The 19,809-nt window shown below is 39.9% G+C and overlaps 1 protein-coding gene and 1 pseudogene across 4 annotated transcripts in view; one reads left to right on the top strand and one right to left on the bottom strand.

Annotated features, from left to right (window-relative positions):
* LOC115694232 (disease resistance protein RPV1-like) overlaps positions 1-1,804 on the top strand; it is a 133,364-nt gene extending 131,560 nt beyond the window's left edge. For 2 of the 4 annotated variants that reach the window (XM_056316826.1, XM_056316830.1), the window contains one exon: positions 126-672. The gene's annotated coding sequence lies outside the window, so the exon portion shown is untranslated. Of the gene's footprint in view, positions 1-125; positions 673-1,368 lie in introns of those variants that run through there. The other 2 variants (XM_056316828.1, XM_056316837.1) reach the window with 2 other exon arrangements.
* A 1,217-nt stretch (positions 1,805-3,021) lies between these two features.
* Positions 3,022-9,121, bottom strand: LOC115694233 (lipase-like; annotated as a pseudogene).
* Positions 9,122-19,809: the final 10,688 nt, after the last annotated feature.

The raw sequence follows: 19,809 nt of genomic DNA, 5'->3' as shown, positions 1-19,809 counted from the left end.
TTTCGAAGGTGATACCCTCTGCTTCACATTGGAGACACTATAGTTCTCATCCTGGAATATTACAGCATAATTAACTCATTGTTGCTATTGTGAAGAAGACATTGTATTGATATGCTTAAGTTCAGTTTATTTTTCAGGAAAGGTGTGCTTCTTAGTGGGATTTGCAAATGTTATGGAGAAGTTATGAAATGAAGAAAGAGGAATTTCACTTGGGTAGCGGCATCAGTAGTTGGTGCAGCAAAGCTTCCATCTGTTACAGGAGAGGAGAACTATTTAGCTTCACCAAGGTATCATAAATCATATTATAGTTGATGCTAAATTTCAGTATTATCGGTGTATCGGACATGTGAGAAGTCTCACTTGGGCTTTGAAATCATGTAAATCGACCCTTGTGTGATCTCCATTATTGCCTCCATTTTCTTGAAATGGTTATGTTTAGGTGCTTATCTGTAATAGAAGCCTAGCTGTATAGATGGAGACCGAAGAAAGGCAGATGATGGATGAAATTTGATGTTGACCGTGTTCCCTCTCACAATCTTGGGGTGGTAAACCCTGTATTCATCTGTTTTGGGGGGTAGTAAAAAAGCTATTTAGGCAAACCTGATTTTTTTTTCCTTTATTGTGGGCCAAAAAAATTATTATTACATTTCATCTAAATGTGTGTTCTCTTCATTGTTATGCAATAGAACTTGCTTATCAGTACCCAGATGTTCTTTCACGAGAAAACACTTGAAGGGATTGTCTGGACCGGGAGAAAAATTGTGTGCTTAGAGTGGTGCTCGAGGTAGTCTTAGTTGCTCCTGCCAAAACCAGTTCATGGACCTCTCGATGTGAAAATGGTGTTCAAGGTAGTCTTTGTCGTGAGTATGATAGGCACTCACAGCACAAGAAACATGAATTGTTGGAATTCATGGAATGGGCTGTGTTGGAGAGACGACTCTCGCCGAACTTATCTGCAATCAGCTTTTACATGGTTTTGAGCACTATTGCTTTTTCTCTAACATCCGTGAAACTTCAGAGCCCGAGGGCATTCAGTTCTTGTAGAATAACTCATCTCCAATATCCTCAAAAGGAAATTGACAGAAATAAGTAATGTTGATGAAGGGATCAAGACAGTTAAAGATAGGCTTTTTAGTGAAGGAGTTATCATACTTTTTGATTATGTTGACCAGAAGAATCGTTTGAATGCACTCATGGGTAACATCTGTGATATTCGGGCATTACTGAATTCTTCAATGCTGAATATCAAGCGCTGAAGGATCTCGAAATTCTTATTGCTTTTAGTTTGTCATTGAATATCAGTGCATTTTGTTGATCGAAGGCACTGCCATCCTTAATGTGAGTTGATCGGGTTGAAATACTTCGCAGAAAGGGATAACATGCGTGAGGCCTCTGATCGTTTCAACTTGAAGACGTTCAAATGATGCAATGCCTGGCATTGCTTAGAAGATTCAACCATTTCTTGAAAAATTTAGAAGACATGCTCAGCAGAATAGTTCATTTTACAAAAGAAGTGCATGTGGTACTTGAAAGGTCCTGCATCCACAGCCAAGTCTGTTGTCAAGGAAGATTTGAAACTTAAACAAATTTCTTATTGTCCTATGTCATCCCAAGAGATATTCATTGTAGTCTTTCCTGGGATCGTTATCTGTTACACATAAATTACAATCACACTTTGGCAAGTTGACTTGAAATCTATTGTTGTAGGCATAGTTATTACTGACTGTTTTTGCAACCATTTTCTACCTTTAAGATGGACGCCGTAAACTGCTCATGAAATGGGACCCTAGTTTCTTTTGATCTATTTCATGAGTTTGATTTGGTTTAGATATATTACATTTTGACGGTTTTGGTTGGCTAGTTGAGTTACCAGTAAAAGACAAGTCAAATTGATGCTAGTGTTACTGCATTCAAGTGCATTACTTTTGTCAATTTACACGTGGGTCATTTACGTGGGATCCTTGGAACTTACTGGTTTGTACTTTAAATTTGAACCTTATAGCCATGCCTTGTAAAACTTAACTTTGCTATACCTTAAACAATGAAGGATATAGTCAAACGTGTAGGTTTTAATCCGTGATAAAAGCTCTTTCATTCACTTTTCGGTTACCTAGGTATGGAGCTTTAGGTTTCAACATTGGTAAGGAGAATCGCTAAACAACAAACGAGACCTATATGATGGCCTGAGCTCTTTCTCTCGGTAATAAGTAAGGAAAACTTACGGGTTTTTACCGTAAAGGTAAGCTGGGGCTAGCGTAGGTAACTCGTAAATTTGACGACAGTGTATCTTTCCCAACGTTTTGGTGTTGTACTTTGGCTTTTACTGTAATGTACAAACTACAGCTTATCATATAGTGTCAAGGACTTAACTGGTCTCTTGCACAATGTGCTTTGAATGGTCACAATTGGCACTTTATGCTTCGAAATGATGATGGAATTTCAGTTTTCTGGTTTTCGCTAATGTTAATTCCGGCATATCAGAAATAGATGGTAAAAGCTTACAGCTTTTGTTCCAAAGGCCGATCAGATCATTCGTACATGTCTAAACCAAGATGATATAAATTGCATACCTCCTAAAAGTTGAAATTCAGTAGAGGTTGCCAATTGAAATGACACAAACTTCAGATAAGATCATTTTTTTTCCAAGATGGCTTGATTTATTTGTCCTGCCAGATAACAGTCAAAGTACTTGGTTGCACCAAGAAATCTTTTATATGCCAATAAGCCAGTAGTAGAAGGTAAGGTCACTGATTGAAAAGTGTTCTCCCTAGACAGTCTTTGTTTCACCTTATAAACCGGTTAATCTCGAAACCATGCAAGTCTAACAGTTCCAGAATTCACAAACTTCTGCCAATTTTGTGAAGTTCAACATCAGTTCAACCCCCAAAAAAGATAAATAAAAAAAAAGAAAGGAAAGAAAAAAGCGGCGTGATTCGGCTATGGATAGCTCAACTCAGCATCCACACATCCTTATTAGGTTTTATTGAGTCTGGTAAAAAATGCCACAGGCCCAAGATTAGATTGACAAGTAAACTTGTGAGCGCATTCATTCAATAGGTATCACAAAGTTGTATTTACAAGGATGATACATTCAACTTCATGCTATTTACATTCCAAGTGAATTTCGGTAGAGATCCTATGCATCTTGTGATGGACATGGAAACAGATTGATGGAATGCATTACGTGAACAAACTTCATCCAGAGCTACCTAATGATCTTCACGAAATTAGGTGCTGACTTAGGAGTATTTTACATTAAGTTACCCTTGGCATCGGAGTCTTAACACAGCCTCAATGCAGAAGAAGAAGGATTCCTGGAAAGCATAAGGTTTCCTTAGTCTTTGCTTCCATATTCCTTCAATCGTGGGTTCATGACGATTTTGCACGATCCCCATGTCTCCGCCATTAATTCTGCACCATAGTAGAGTAAATGGTCCACGAGGCTGTTACCAGTTACTGATCTGCAGAAACACACTCTGATAAGTCATCCGTAAATATTTCCGGTAATAAAGGACTGGCATTCTCTAGAACAAGCTGATCTGTCACATGACTTATTGCACCTAGCATGATAAATCCACAAAATAATTACTTGTAACAGGTACCTACGACTGAAACTACCTCCTTACCTGCTGCAAATTGGATCTTCTCCAGAGCCATCACAAACTTTCTCGACCTAATAAACCAGACTACCAAATCCTATATTATACAGCCATACCTACAAAAAAAGAAGGATTCCAACTACATGCGAACACTCACATAAAAAACGAGTAAGATTATCACCAGACAAGCAGGTGGAATCAAATTATTTTCACATTATCTCACATCAATATGTTTATCCGTGACTATCATTGAGCTAGTTGCCAATATTATAGGCATTAGTAGACATACATAATTTAAATGATTAATACCTTATAATTGCACAGAGCTTAAGACTAGGTCATCAGCCATCATAGAGAGAGAGAGAGAGAGAGAGAGAGAGAGAGAGAGAGAGAGAGAGAGAGAGAGAGATAGAGAGAGAGAGTAATACAAATTATTACGCATCTTAAATTTAGAATTGGTACGAGAAACTCATGATAGCTTTATAAGAATGAGAAGATTGCACAGAGCTTAAGACTAGGTCATCAGCCATCATAGAGAGAGAGAGAGAGAGAGAGAGAGAGCAATACAAATTATTACGCATCTTAAATTTGGAATTGGTACGAGAAACTCATGATAGCTTTATAAGAATGAGAAGAGTTCCTTAAATAATTTTAAAAAGGTCATGAGTACTACAAACTGCCTTGCTTTGTTAAGAAGATAAAACAAACAAAACAGTTAAAATTTATACGCTGAAAAAAATGAGAGTACGAACATTATTGGAAAATATAAGACTTCTCCAGTTAGATAGGTTGAAATAAATGCAAAGCAAATGTCAAATGCAGTCAGTGACAATTCCCCATAATTTATCTGATATTCTGTCAAGATCAAAGTCATACCACCCTAGGGAAGTGATGGTATGTCTTTTGTGGGAACCGAGAATAGTACGGAGGCAAATGAGGCACAATATATGTCCATTAGTTATATGTATAGTACTTGGCATGCTGTAGTAAGAAACAAACATTGCATTGCCAATACGAGGTTGTCCAAATTTCAAAACCTGGACAATCTGTGCTTCATGATTTACCTGGAAATTAAGTGTCCTTAGTTATATAAGTAAATCAAGTGAGCAATGGTATGGAAAAAACAGCTTCACCACACATAATTAGACAGCCAAATAACTTGAATGTTAATGCTTTCACGAGGAGAAAAACTACTATGCATCAATAACCATATATTGCATTTCACATACAAAGGTCAACGATAGAACTACCCTTTCTCTCCATGAGGGTTGGGGGTCTAGTGTTACTTTGTCTAGATCCCATCCGTAATTTTCCCAAAACCAAACCTCACAGCCACAACAAAACCCACCCCACCCTCACATCCAAGAAAAGGTGTTAATAATATGGAATGGTGGTATTGGGGGTGAATTTTCAACCAAGGTGCATTTAAATGCTTCCACAAGAAGCACTTAGATGTTGGTGGGGTGAGTCATATCCTGCTAATGACATAAACAAAAAAATTCCAGGTTCATGGTGAAATTGCCTCTAGAACCCCAAAACGTACAGTCATTAATAGCAAAGGAGAAACTAAATATTAAAAAGGGCCGCTACGCAAGGAAAGGGGCCACGACCCATGGGCATGATGTCACAATCCGCTCAGAACAATTTTCAGCAAGAAACCAGCAAACAAAAATGACATCTTAAACCATCCAAGTGTTCAGACAAGATGTCGCAGTTGCTATTAATACTTCGAGAAAAGGTTTAGTCTAAAGTTCATGCAACCCATGATCCTATCGTAGGCCACGTGAGTGTCTGTATAATCTGTGTCCAAGACAAAGCTTGACCCTAAAAAATCATGGAGAAGAGAATTAATGGGACATGACTTTGGGGTGGGTACCATTTCTGGTACCAGTTCCACAACAGGTGCCTAGAAAACTCTGGGCACTCTGTCCAATAAAGCTGAGACAAAAAGCATAAGTTAGACATTTAGAATTGGTTCCAGCCTACAACATATCTAGCCAGTAGTTCGACCGAAAAGGAGCTGCTTCTTTTGGTTAGAGAGAGACAGACAGAAACAATGCACAGAACACAGATTTAGGATCAATATATTCTAGTTTAAAATGCATTAGCAATTCAAGATTACATGACATAAAATTTGAGCTTCAAGCACTTGCAAAAGTTATATATCCAGACCATAAACATATCAATAATCCCATAAAGTTTCCAGCAAGTAAACTTTGTAATGATTAGTTGGAAGTCTTTATCCACTATATTTAGGTATTCAACCAACTTTAAGCTCCATGGCTTAACATGTACGACAATTCACACAACTAAATACGTAGACCATAGATGGTTCAGGTAAAGGGTTGTTTGCAACCCATTCTGCTTGTGTTTTGTCTACGGGTTGATTTACCAAAAAAGAAAAAAAAAACAAGATGCTGACCAATTGTAAATATAAATATGAAGCCATAGAAAGTTCAAGATATCCAGAGTCTCCAGAGTCTAGACTCTTCAAGGCAGAGTTGGCAGAGTTGGCAGAGAATTCCAGGTAACTCTTAACAGACCAAAACTGAATAAATGGAAGAACACAATAGAGAAGAACCAATATCTGAACCATAACAAGTTTTTAACTATCTTACCACAATATCAAGTCCGCAAAAGGATGCCATAGGCCCTCCCATAGAATGCCCTGTCACCATGACGTTGATGTCAGATCCTTGGCTCTTCTAACAGCATCCAAAGTACCAGGTCACATTGTCGTATTGTGACAAGCATAATAAATCCATGATGAACCTAAGCAAAGACAATAGAATAAGACTGTAACTCATTCCAAATCAGAAGTACCCACAACTTGCAAGAGGCTCATCATCTCTAGAACCATGGCTACATGCATGCGGGGGTAGTTTAGGTCGAGCTGTTTCCAGTAGAAATCTTCAATCCAATTCTGTATGCTGTAGATAGAAGTAACCACTAACCGAAAAGTTCAAATAACTTTTGCAAGAACAAAATTAGTGAAGTATGTGATCTCCTCATGACTCCATCTAAATTTACAAGCACATAACTTTCATGTCTCAGTGGAAATGATTCACCGTTTTCCCTTCTTATGGACAGCAGACCCATGTGCTTTGTGTACGCACTCGCTGGAGGCTACTCTTCTTAGCTTAAATTTTCATCAAATCCTTCGCATGTCAAATGAAAGAGGAATAATTGCTAAAGTTAACATGCATACCTATGTTCTTGAGTATCTTTGAAAGCTATAACTGCAGCATTAAGGTCCTGGCCACCCCAATATATGCCTACAGGTAATATATATTGATTAGAAATAAGGACAAAAAATTAGATGAAATTCAAACATAGAGGCATCACGAGCATCGCAAATTGGTAGGCCACTACGACATGAATTACATACCTATAAGCAGTGCTGGACGTCAAACTATCAGATCAATGACTTAGAACCCCTGCTTTCAAATCCAAAGGCATTAATAACCAGTCAGAGGCTAAGAAGAGAAGGCAGCATAAGCCCACAAAATCTCATCTCAAGAATTGGCCATTTAGTACTGAGGACCTATTCTTTACGCAACCTTAGCAACAATGTCACATTAAAACGTAGTTAAATTACCTTGGTCTTTCCATCACAACTAGGACATGTCCAACTAAAAAGTTCTGTCAAATCTGACGTGTAAACCTGCAAAATAAAAAGCTTTGCATCTTGTTACAATGTTATTGTATTGAAATGGTGAAACCTGAAGGGTAATAACAAGATGCTCTATGTAAATGGGAGAAAGTTTATAAAGAACACTTACTACAGATGCATACTCCACCACTATCGTCACGAGAGTCTGATTGTAAACAGCTTTATGAGCCTTGGACCTCACTCAAAGTTCTGCATTTACCAGTCGAGAAAATTTCAGATTGAAAATGCGGTCACAAGTTCATTCAATTACAAGCAATGAAGCAAGTTTCTTATGTCTCTAGCAAGCTATTTCAACAAATCAAAACATCAACACAAAACAATATTTCAGTATATTTCTACCGTACTTCATGAACTTAAAGAACTATATATGTTCAATGCAATGCGATGAAAGGGGAATAAGTAAACAACACAAGGCTCCTCTTTCCCAAAAGCTATTCCACTATAACCTTCAATCTACAGTCCATCACTCAACTGGAGAAAAGCTGACTAGCTGACAGTCAATCACTGCGAGATACTGAACAAATTTTATCGCCAAAGAAGAAACTGCAGGATGAAATTTGTACCGAACAAATATAAGGAAATTCAATCGATCCGACCATATTCCAGTAGTAGCATCGATCCGAACTCGGTAATCCAATAGCTTAACAAAACCAACCAAATGCAACACGACACTGTCAGTCATCTGCATCGAAAACATCCAAATCTACACCAGAGGGATCATTCAGCTATAGGTTGGCCCCCATTCAATCAGGCACTACAGCTCCACGACACAGTCAACGATTCCCCAACCCTGAAATACCTAAATCCGCCAAATTCACATTACAAATCTCACTTTCCAAGCTCAAAACCGACGTACCCAATACTAGAGCCTCCGAATTAAGTCAAGAGGATCACAGCAGTAAGCTGGTACACGAACACGGAATGCGATTACCTCTCGCCCCACTCAGCTGACTAGCTGACAGTCAATCACTGCGAGATACTCAACAAATTTTATCCCCAAAGAAGAAACTGCGGGATGAAATTTGTACCGAACAAATATAAGGAAATTCAATCGATCCGACCATATTCCAGTAGTAGCATCGATCCGAACTCGGTAATCCAATAGCTTAACAAAACCAACCAAATGCAACACGACACTGTCAGTCATCTGCATCGAAAACATCCAAATCTACACCAGAGGGATCATTCAGCTATAGGTTGGTCCCCATTCAATCTCCACGACACAGTCAACGATTCCCCAACCCTGAAATACCTAAATCCGCCAAATTCACAATACAAATCCCACTTTCCAAGCTCAAAACCGACGTACCCAATACTAGAGCCTCCGAATTAAGTCAAGAGGATCACAGCAGTAAGCTGGTACACGAACACGGAATGCGATTACCTCTCGCCCCACTTGCGACAATCGAGCATGTCAGAACAACCATCGCCGTCAACCACCACCCGTTCCGCTCCATATTCTACAATAGAAACGGATCGAACAGCGTCATCGAGAAAACGAAACCACGCCACAAAGAAATCGAATCTCTGTACGTTTCCCATAAGCAAACAATTACACGAAATCGAACGCCGCGAATCACGCAGTGAGATAGAGAGATGGATCGCGATCGTCCGTATTCCTCGAATTGAACCTCGATTCCGGTCTTTCAGGTTGGTGGATTTTATGACAATTTTAGCGATGGGATGGCGATTGAAAGGTACGGCAACTCGGGGCGAAGGGGAGGAGAGGATGATGAGTATACGACATTTCCTGATTTGCCCACGGGATCTTCTTCTGTTGCTGGCGGGCAGATTCGGTGATTTCGCCGTTTGCGTGAGGGCACTGAAGGAAGTTCCTCTAGAAATTCAAATTTGGGGTTCTATCTTCTCTCTTTTGCAACTTCCCTTTGATGTCTCCACATTAGCACTTCGACTCAGCTTAGTTGAATTAGTATTTTTTTTTGTCTGTCCCACTCTAATTCTCATCTCACTCTTAAACTTTTGCTCTGTCTCTTTGTAAAGTACGGGAATCCGAGAATCGAACCCCACACCTGAAACTAAACGTCCCCATCACCAGTTTTTGAAAAAGTGAGAATTTGAACCCTCCACCTCCTCCATCCTAATGGGAAGGATGGCTGTGACATCCCGAAATTTGTCCATTTGGAATTTATGAAATGCTTGGTTTTATGAACGTACTCGTAGTTAGTTCTCGCCCAGAACTGATCATTCCTGGGATACTAACCATTAGGGAAAGGCTAATTAGGGATTTAAATTCGTGCGACTAAAGAAAATTTGGTCGTGAATGGATTTTCGACCATAAAATCGTCGAGGTGACATTTTGAGCCACTGTAGGCCGATCCAAGGATAGCCAGGGGTCAGTTCACCACTGTCATAGAAGTGGATCGCAGGTGATTCCGCTGGACCACGAAATGAATTGACGAATGATCCTGAACCTATACCAACCGATCGTGCCTCTCGGATCTAGCGATTGATCCTCGCGATTAAGTGACAATCGAAGTCGTCACGACCTGAGTAAACTTGCACGTGACTCGATTTATTATCAGTCACGGGTCTAAAATGCGAATTTCCCCAAAAGCCGCCCGTTAGTTTGAGAAACGCTCGAGTAACGTTATATATAAAATTCAATTATTAATTAGAGCCTAAATTGGGCATCGGGAAAATTGGTAAGTCACAACGGGACGTTAGGACGACGTTGTGGTTGGAACGTGCAGCTATGGATTTTCCTGAATCCTTCAAAAAAATTCAATTTCGGCAAGAAAATGGAAAAGTGACCATTTTACCCTTGGAGGTTAATAAAGGGCAAGTTTTATTTGGGAAGGGCATTTTGGTCATTTTTCCCTGATTTTGGAAAATGACAATTCTACCCTTGGACTTTTTAAGAAATCCCCAAATTGCCCTTGGATATTTTGGAAAAGATTCGATCTCGGCCGTTGATTCCAAGATAAGATCGAATCTCGGCCGTTGATTAAAAAGATTAGAGAGGGGCAAGATGGTAATTTGCCAAATTGATCAAATTTGGACTAAATAAGACCAAGACCTCTCTCTCTCTCTCCTCATTCTCTCTCCATCTCTCTCGGCTCCATCTCTCTCTCCCCTCACCGACCGAACGCCCCCTTGGCCGCCGTCCACCGCCGTTCGCCGGTCACCACCGCCACTCCGTCACCGAACCACCAGCGTCCTCACACCGTCGCCCTCCCTCTCTCTCTCTCTCTCTCTCTCTCTCTCTCTCTCTCTCTCTCTCTCTCTCTCTCTCTCTCTCTCTCTACCCTCACGTGGCTGTGACTCACGGCAAGGAAGCCGTCGTCACCGCCGCCGACCGCCGGAGCCGCCGCCGCCGCCAAATCCGCTCGCCGCCGCTCACCGATTGACCGCCGCCCATTTTCCGCTCTAGCCGCGTTAGCCTAGAGTTCGGTAAGTCGCACCCTAAACTTTATTTAGGACTTCGGGTATCGACGGATAATTTGAGGTGGAATCGGGTTCAATTCGACGCGGATTGGTATGGTTTTGGGAGCGGAACTGATTAACGGGCCTTAGGAATGAATTTGGGAGATTTTGATGGAAATTTAGAGGTCAATGGCGGGCTGTGAGGGGCTGATATGTGTGCTGTGATGTGTTGTCCGGTACGTAAATTGGGTATTTGGATTTGGCGATTAATTATGTGAAAATGTCGAGAAGGGCTGGAATTGATTCGCCGTAGTTTGAATGCCGAAAAGTGGCAATTTGTATATTGATTATGTGTTTATAATGTGGCTGAGTTGTGGTGATGAAATTGGGTGCATTAATGTGCAATTGATTGATTGAAATGTGCTTTGTTATGTGCACATTCGGGCCGAATTGAATTAATTGTCAATTGGCCATATTGGATGCTTGTTGAGCATGAGAATGTGTGTGAATTGGTGCGTGCATGGGCCATGCGTGTTTGGCCAATTTATTGGCAAGCGGGTATTGAGTATGTGCATGAGCAAGAATTGTGTGTGGTGTGGTATGTGTGACTGTGGAAATCCCTGAGGCGGTACCATTACGCGGTGATGTTTCCGTCCTGAGGCGGTACGACTACGCGGGATGATGCCCAGTATTACCGGAGGACGGCCAACCTGAGGCGTGTACTTCAACGCGGGTTGCGCCGTAGGTGGTAGATGTTGAGCTTGAGGCGTGTACTATAACGCGGGCAAGAGACATGGCCTGAGGCGTGTACTGTAACGCGGGTCCTGAAGTGTTGTTATGAGTTGGTCGCAGTGGACCTGAGGCGTGTACTGTAACGCGGGTCACTGGCGAGAGTTGTGGAAAAGATGTGATGAGGTTGGAACAAATGCACGAAATATAATTATAACATGCATGTGAGTGAAATAGTGCTGTAATGTCTAACGTGCAGGTTGCACGCTGGAAAGGCTCAGGTAAGCAAAATTGTGTGCTTGCGATGTGATGGTTGAATGTGATTGTTTGTTATGATTGTCTGGAGATACGTGGTAGCCTAGGTGGAGTTTAGGGTGTGTGCTTGCTGAGACGTATTCTCATGGTTGTTTCAACCAAACATTTCAGAACCCCGGCCTGATCAATGAATCCTCCTCCGCCGCCGCCACTTGAGCGTTTTGGAGTACCGATGTACACCGAACACAATGTTGTAGAGTTTCCTATGGATGACCATATGACCTGGATTAAGCATACCACCGTAGTCTTTGTAGATGTAGGATTACCCCTGTGGGAGGCCCATACATATACCGCATGGTTCTTCCGAGACGGGATAGATGAGTTCAGTCCCGTCCGAGGATTTGACGTCCCCTTTGATGGAGTTGGGGACTGGGACCCGTCTGCTATACCTCCTCCTGATGGCGAATTGACTAGTGTGGAGACTAGTCTGGCGCAGTCTGGACTGCAGCCAGCGCCTGCAGCACCGGGGTCTTTGGGGGCTGAGCACGAGTCGGAGCCGGAAGAGTCTCTAGCGGGAGACGATCCAATGGACATGGATCTTAAAGCGATCCCTGAGAAAGAACCAGAGGAGGAAGAACCCGAGGTTGAACCTGAGGATGAGCCTGCTGAGTCCGCAGAGCCTGAAGAAGAGCCAGAGTATATACTCCCGTATGAACAGTGGATGGACCCCGAGTTTGTACCTGAGGACGATTTCTTTGAGGAGTCGATCAAGGAGGAACGGGACGAGGTTCCAGCTGAGTCGGGTGATATAAACCACCTAATCGAGATTGAGGCCGAGCTGGAGTCCTCGGAGGAGCAGACTGTCCAAGGGGACTCAGATTCAGATGATGAGGAGTCTGACTCAGAGTGGACGCCTAGTAGAGGGCGTAGAGGCTAGAGTAGGGGTTGATAATGAGACTTTTTGGAGAGTACCATTTTTTAGGATAGAATACCCAGGCCATCGATCGTTTTGAATATCGATGGTTTATAGTATAGTGTGCATATGTGTATGGCGGTATGTAAATTGTGAATATTATATAAGTTTGGACGGGAAATGAATATGTGCATTCTCCCTGTTTACCCTAGTCTTCAATTGTCCGGGTTTTTGTGATTTCCGCTGATCGTTTTAAATCTCTGATAATTATGAGTGAGGTCGGCGATACCCTGGGATGTCGCGTTAATCGACCAGAGAAGGGTGTCGCGTGCTCGAAAAGGTTCGGGACGTGACAATGACCACTAGAGCAACACATCATATATGAAAATGCAATCACTACTTGACGCACTGTGAAGGTGTATTCAACTTTAAAAAGATAACTGTGTTCGGTTACATATGCCTACTTTTTCTCAATTTGGCTTAACAAACGGTGGGAGATGAGAGCTCCCATTGAACCGAAGTAGTTGTGCCTTCATAGTATAGAACAATTAGTCGCTCTGAATAGTTTTGATTAAAAATGCGGTCCTTAATCTAAGTTTATAAATATGTAGGCGAGGACTGCCGTCGTGAAGGATGAGAGATTACGAGAAAAAATAAAAAAGAGGGTTCTATAGTGGCGGGAAGCAACACGAGACGATAGCGATGCTGATCCTGAAGAGGTTATTTGAATCTGTGAAAATGTTTGTGATGCTGAATAGAAATGGTAGAGGACGCATTTAGGGAATGATAAGATCCCGATTGGTGCTCAAGACCATTGTGATTGGGATTACCTTATGCTATATGTGTTCATGAATTTCTGTTTCTCCAAAGAAATGCACCCTGCCTAGGTGATTGTCAATTAATGAACACATTTCATAATTCATGTCAAGTCGATGCAGAGTCTCTGCAGTCAAACATTTGCATTGTAACGGTAAAGTATAGGAGGCCGTAGCTCATTGTCCAAAAAATTCTCAGATTTATCACAATTTGAGATAAATGTGTCATAGGTGTACCAGTTAGGGGTAAGCGTAACATGAATATACTAGTTTGAGAGTTTTTTATGAAAATATGGCATGTGTATATCAATTTGAGATTTTTTGTGGTAGTAAATATGTTTTAAAAAAACTTAAACTTTGACTAATTGTCCAAAGTCACTCTAGACTAGACTAAAGTCACGTCAAATCCACGTCAGCTTCATTTACTTGTCGTTATCTACGCAAGTTGACACGTAGGGACGGAATTGTAAAGGTAGCTATTTTTGGGTCACCAGTACAAGTTTGGAAAAATTGATAACACGAAAAATTGAGGGATCAATGTCACACTGGGTAAAATTTAGGCTTTTTAATGGAATTTTCTCAAGTCTAGTTAGCTTCGTTTGCCAATCGGTGTCCGCACAAACGGACACGTCCAAATTTTAAGGAGTGGTGAACTTTGACGAAGGTATTGGTACAAGTTTGGGATTTTGACGACATGATACATCGCCATCAGGAGCCCCCACCTTCGTGCATCAATCCTCCAGCGACGTTAACTCCTCTCCCGTTTGAGTCTTTTGCTACACCTTCGTATTTTTATATCTCCGCGTAGAGTTCACGACTTATGTCGATGGAAGTCGCAACTGCCGTCGATTCCCTCCAACGGAGGTCGCTAGCCTCATACGGCCATAGATACGTGGCCACGTGAGGCAAGCCACCTCTACGACCGCGGCATCGGAGCTCCACTCAGGTTCATTTGCTTGATTTTTGGAGCATCAGAGAGGGACAACCCTCAGCCTTGCTTATCATTACAATCAATACAAAAAATAAATAAACAGATAAACTTCCTCGCCACGAGGGCATCTGGGTAATTTCGCAGCAGCAAAAAGAGGCATGCAGTCATGCACCTGATGATCTACAGTTTCCAGAAAATCACGAGAACAACTCGTATGGCCGGACGGCGGGGGGCTTTTTTCTCCAAAATATCCCCGACTGGACACCATAACCCTGAAAGTGACACTACGATTACTTACAAGCAAAGGCGCAAGTGTGTCCCGTGCTGTGCCATTCCTGCAATTGCAATTTGGGGCCAAGTGCATGGGCATTTATGGCGACACGGTGTTGTCCGAAAATCCAATGCAAATATACATTTCAGTGATAACTTGCAAATGAAAATCCCAAATGGTTTGTATTCGGCCATTTAACCAGCTGCTTACCCCGTGGATAAAGGTCAACTTGTAGAAGATCCAATGCCATGGTGAGTTGTGAGATTAAATAAACTGGAGTCTTTGACCAAATTTCTGCCATTGTAAACACCTTATCAATAGATATTAGTCAGCTTTCTCAACCCGAAAGACTAGAACTCGGGTGCTAATTGCCATGCCTCCCAAGGCTTCCCTCAAGTTTATCTTATTTACGTGTTGAATCTTGCCGGTCGATGAGAACACCGATGGATCTCTGGAATAATTGTTGATTGAAGGCCATGTCTTCCTTGATGTAAGTTGATAATACTTCGTAGAGAGGGATAACATCCATGAGGTCTCTAACCCTTTCAACTTGAAGAGGTTCAGATGATGCAACGTCTGGCATTGCTTAGGAGATTCGGCCAATTCTCGAAAAATTTAAAAGACATGCTCTGCAGAGGAGTATTTTCCAATAAGAAGTGCATGCCATTCTTGAAAGGTCCTGCATTTACAACTAGATTTGCCGTCAAGGAAGCTTTGAAACTTAAACAAATTGCTTACTACCCTATGTCATTTCTGTGGACGTTCAGTATTGTCTTTCCTAGAATCGTGTTCTTTATACTAAGGGTACGTTTGGTAACCATTCTATTCCCGGAAATAATTTCTACTCAGAAATGATTTTTTTTATTCTATTCCCAGAAATAATTTCTAAGCATTTGAAAACATTTGGTAAGGGCGCGCATGGAATCCATTCTGGAGTAGAAATTCTGTTCCTAAATGGATTCCGAAACAAAAATGCGTTTGTTAAAAAATTTCCGGAATGCATTCTGGAGCAATTTTTGCATTCTGGAATAAAAATGCGTTTGTTAAAAATACTTGATTCCAGAATGCATTCTTGATTCCAGAATGCATTTTTTATTCCAGAATGAGTTTTGGACAAGAAAAAGAGAAGCTACTTTCTTGATTTCAAATTGCATTTTTTATTCCAGAATGAGTTTTGGACAAGAAAAAGAGAAGCTCCTTTTTGTAGCTTCTCTCTTCCAGAATGCATTCTCCCTATTTTCTCTCTTTTTCTCACTAATTTTTTTTTTCAGAAAATGCATAAAAATTGAAAAATTCCAGAAAATAAAAAAAAGTCAGATTTCGAGAAAATAAGAAATTTGGTGAATTTTTTTCAAAAAATATAAAAAATCAAAATTTTCAAAACTTCACAGAATGGCTTAAAATACCTTTAGGCACCCACTTTGAGTGAAATTTAATTTTTTTGAGATGCTCAAAAAAATCAAAAAATCAAAAATTTCAAAACTTCACAAAATGGCTTAGAATACCTTTGGGCACCCACTTTGAGTGAAATTTAATTTTTTTGAGATGCCCAAAAAAATCAAAAAATCAAAAATTTCAAAACTTCACAAAATGGCTTAGAATACCTTTGGGCACCCACTTTGAGTGAAATTTAATTTTTTTTAGGTGCCCAAAAAAATCAAAAAATCAAAAATTTCAAAACTTCACAAAATGGCTTAGAATACCTTTAGGCACCCACTTTGAGTGAAATTTTTTTTTTTGAGGTGCCCAAAAAAATAAAAATAGATTTCTGTTTCAGAAATCAATTTCTGGAACAGAATTAGTCATGTTTTATCAAACAGATTTCTCCTCCAAAAATCAATTTCTGGCAAGAATTTAATTTCTGGAGCAGAATGGTTACCATTCGCGCCCTAACTACCCAAAATTTCTATTCCTGGAATAGAAAAAGAACAAAATGCGTTTGGTAACTGCAAAAAATTTATTTTTATTAATAATATTTTAATATTTATTTCCAAATTTTTTAATATTTCTTTTTTTTCCTTTTCTTTTTTTTCTTCCCCTTCCTTGGCCCATGGCCAGGTCACCAATACTGGCGACCTGCCACAGGCCAGGAAGAAGACCGACCAAGAAGAAGAAGAAAAAAAAATTCTTTTTCATTATTGATTTTTGTTCCCAGAATCAAGAATCAACTTTTATTTTTTATTCTTGATTCTGTTTCCAAACTGATTCTAGGAATAAATTTGTGCCCTAGAACAAAAAATTTACCAAATGGATTTTTGTTTTTTTTTTGTTCCCGGGAACAAAATAATAGAATAAATCACTATTTAGGAAGTTACCAAACGCACCCTAAATGAGAATCACTATTTGGCAAGTGGACTTGAAATCTAATGTCCTTGTAACCTTGTATAGTTAATTACTGGCCGTTTTTGCAATCACTTTCTACCTGAAATGGGACCATGATTTCTTTGGATCTGCTTCAAGAGTTTGATTTGGTTTAGATATATTCCCTTTTAATGGTTTTGGTTGGTGAATTAAGTTACCATTAAAGACAAGTCAAATTGATGCTAGTTTTACTTCATTCATGCGCATTAATTTTGTCAATTTACACATTGGTCGTTTATGTGAGATCCTCGAAACTTGCTAGATCGTACTAATTTGAAGCTGATATCCATACACTGTAAATTTTGACTTTCTTCCACTTTTAACAATGAAGGACATTCAAATTTTAATCGGTGATAGAAGCTCTTTCATTCACTTGTTGGTTATACTACGAATAGAGCTTTAGGTTTCAACATTGATAGTGAGAACCGCTCCTCAACAAAAGTCCTATATGACAGCCTGAGCTTTTTCTCTCGACAACAAGTAACAGAAATTTACAGGGTATTCTTGTGCAGGTAATCTGTGGCTAACTCACTTAATGCGTGAAATTGACAACTAAATCACCAAGTAAAGGTCCCAACGTTTTGGCATTATACTATGGCTTCTACTGTAATGTACAAGCTCTAGCTTATCATACAGTGTCATGGACTTAGTTGATCTCTTGCACAATGTGCTTTGAATGGTAATAATTGACGATATATGCTTTGAAATGACGAAGGAAATTAAATTTTTCAGGTTTTCACTAATTATAATTCCTGCATATCAGAAGAAGGTAAAAGCTTACCCCTCTCGTTGCAAAGGCCGATCAGATCATTGTTAATGTCAAATCCAAGATGATATAATTGTTTACCTCTTTAAAGTTAAAATTCAGCAGAGGTTGTCAGTGGAAATGATGCAAGACAAGGACATCATCTCTTTCCAAGATGGCTTGATTTAACAGTCAATCTGCATAACTCCCTTATGTGCCAATGTGCCGGAAGTAGATGGTAATGTCACAGATTGAGAAGTGGTCTCCCAAGGCGCTCTTTGTTTTTTTTTTGGTAAGGTAAGATGTATATATACTATTTAACGCACCAAATAACCCAAGGCGCTCTTTGTTTCACCTTATAAAAGCAATTAATTGCCTAACCGTTCAAGTCTCACAGTTTCTTTCGACCAAAAAAATAAAAGTCTCAGTTCCAAAATTTACACATCTGACCATTCTATGTTAAGATAAAATAAAGCAATAGTCTAATTTGAAAATTAGAAATTAGTCCTGACATTAGTATTGGATAATCTTTCACATAATCTATGTCAATTAGAGAAAGCAAAGATGCGTACGTCTTCAATGACTTACATTGACCAAATGCAATATGATGAAATAAATTTGCATGCTTTTGTGCTTTTGTTCGATACTATATATTGGATAATTGGGTTGAATTTAATGTTCTCTGTAAGCAAGTGAATAAATATTCAACATTAAATAAGATAAAAATAAGGATATTTGATATAGGTTGATTCAGTAACTACACTGGCAATTAATTCAGCATAATCGGATGTATATATCCGAATTATCATGGATAAAGTAGAGAAAATAGTTCCACCGGGCCATGCCATGAAGCTATTGCGTTTGTGCATGGGTTTGCTATACCCACTTGGTGTAGTGAGGGTGAGAACTGTCTACTTGAATTTATCGTGCATATTTTAAGACTAAGACATTATGCAATGTGAACAAACGTTTGAAAGAAATGCCAAACGATGTTGATCCAGGACTGTCCTAATATTTTGATTAATTACATGGGGAGCTCTCAGCCACCGCGATTAGGATAGCAAAGAAATCAGGGAAGCACCTTGGAATCGCTGATGAACCTTATTTTGATGACGTACAGAGTGTGCCTTCGGGTTTCTTCTATTGAAGTAAGATCCCATAAATCACGCTGAAAAAGCAGCACGGTTTGATCTTAATTCAAATTCTTCGTAAGTCCAAAAAAAAGTCCACGTTGAACCTTTAAATTCCAAGCCACATTTTTCTAGTACAGGTCCTTATTCATTAACACTCGGTACGAAGGCTAATTCATCAACAACGGAATTGAATTATTTAGGAAATTCATTTCACATAGATTTGCAGTTTCTTATTTGGTCATGTCGGAACATAGTTTGGTTCAACACAATCTTTTAATTCCTTTTTCTTTTTACCTCCGACAGACACTAGGCGAGAAGGTGAATTCACAAACCAACTTGCCCAAATGGCTTTCAATGAGTTGAAAATGGCTTATTTTGCTTGTAACAGACTACTTGGTCAGTGTTGACCAACATGTGGTTGTGATCATGGAAATGATAGGCGCTCCAACAAGTAAAACACGGATTGTTGGATTCCGTGAGATGGGTGGCATTGGAAAGACAACTATTGCCAAAATCATTTATATTCAACTTTCACACGATTATGAGGATTGTCACTTTCATTCGAAAACATTTGAGAAACTACCAAACTCAAGGGGCGTTGAGTGCTTGTGAAAGATGGGAGGTTAAGCAATATGGAGTCCAAAGTTGTCCTATTCTTTTGTGACTGCCTTATCACCAAGATATTGGTATCCTTTCTCTACTCAAGGCCTTTACTGTTTGAAGAACCTATTTAGGGCTTCGGGACCTTCCATAGAGAGATATTACTTGATTTAAGTAATTTGAACAAGCTAAGAAGTTTCAACTAGGAAATTATAGTATGTCACGCCCCGTACCCTACGAAGCGCTAACATCCCTACCTTGGTCGATTGCAGTGCGACGTCCCAGGAAGCGTCGCCGACCCAAACCCCAAACAGAGATCATGCACAAGCGGAAGCACGTATATAAATATATATATACACCCTGACAATAAAATACATGAGGCCAAGGTAGCACAATCAGC

This window comes from Syzygium oleosum, unplaced genomic scaffold, assembly GCF_021117445.2.
Source record: "Syzygium oleosum isolate NSW1041296 unplaced genomic scaffold, Sole_v2.1 Sole_v2.01, whole genome shotgun sequence".
Lineage (NCBI taxonomy): Eukaryota > Viridiplantae > Streptophyta > Magnoliopsida > Myrtales > Myrtaceae > Syzygium > Syzygium oleosum.
Note: the sequence above shows the minus strand (reverse complement) of the source record. Positions and strands in the feature narration are given on the sequence as shown.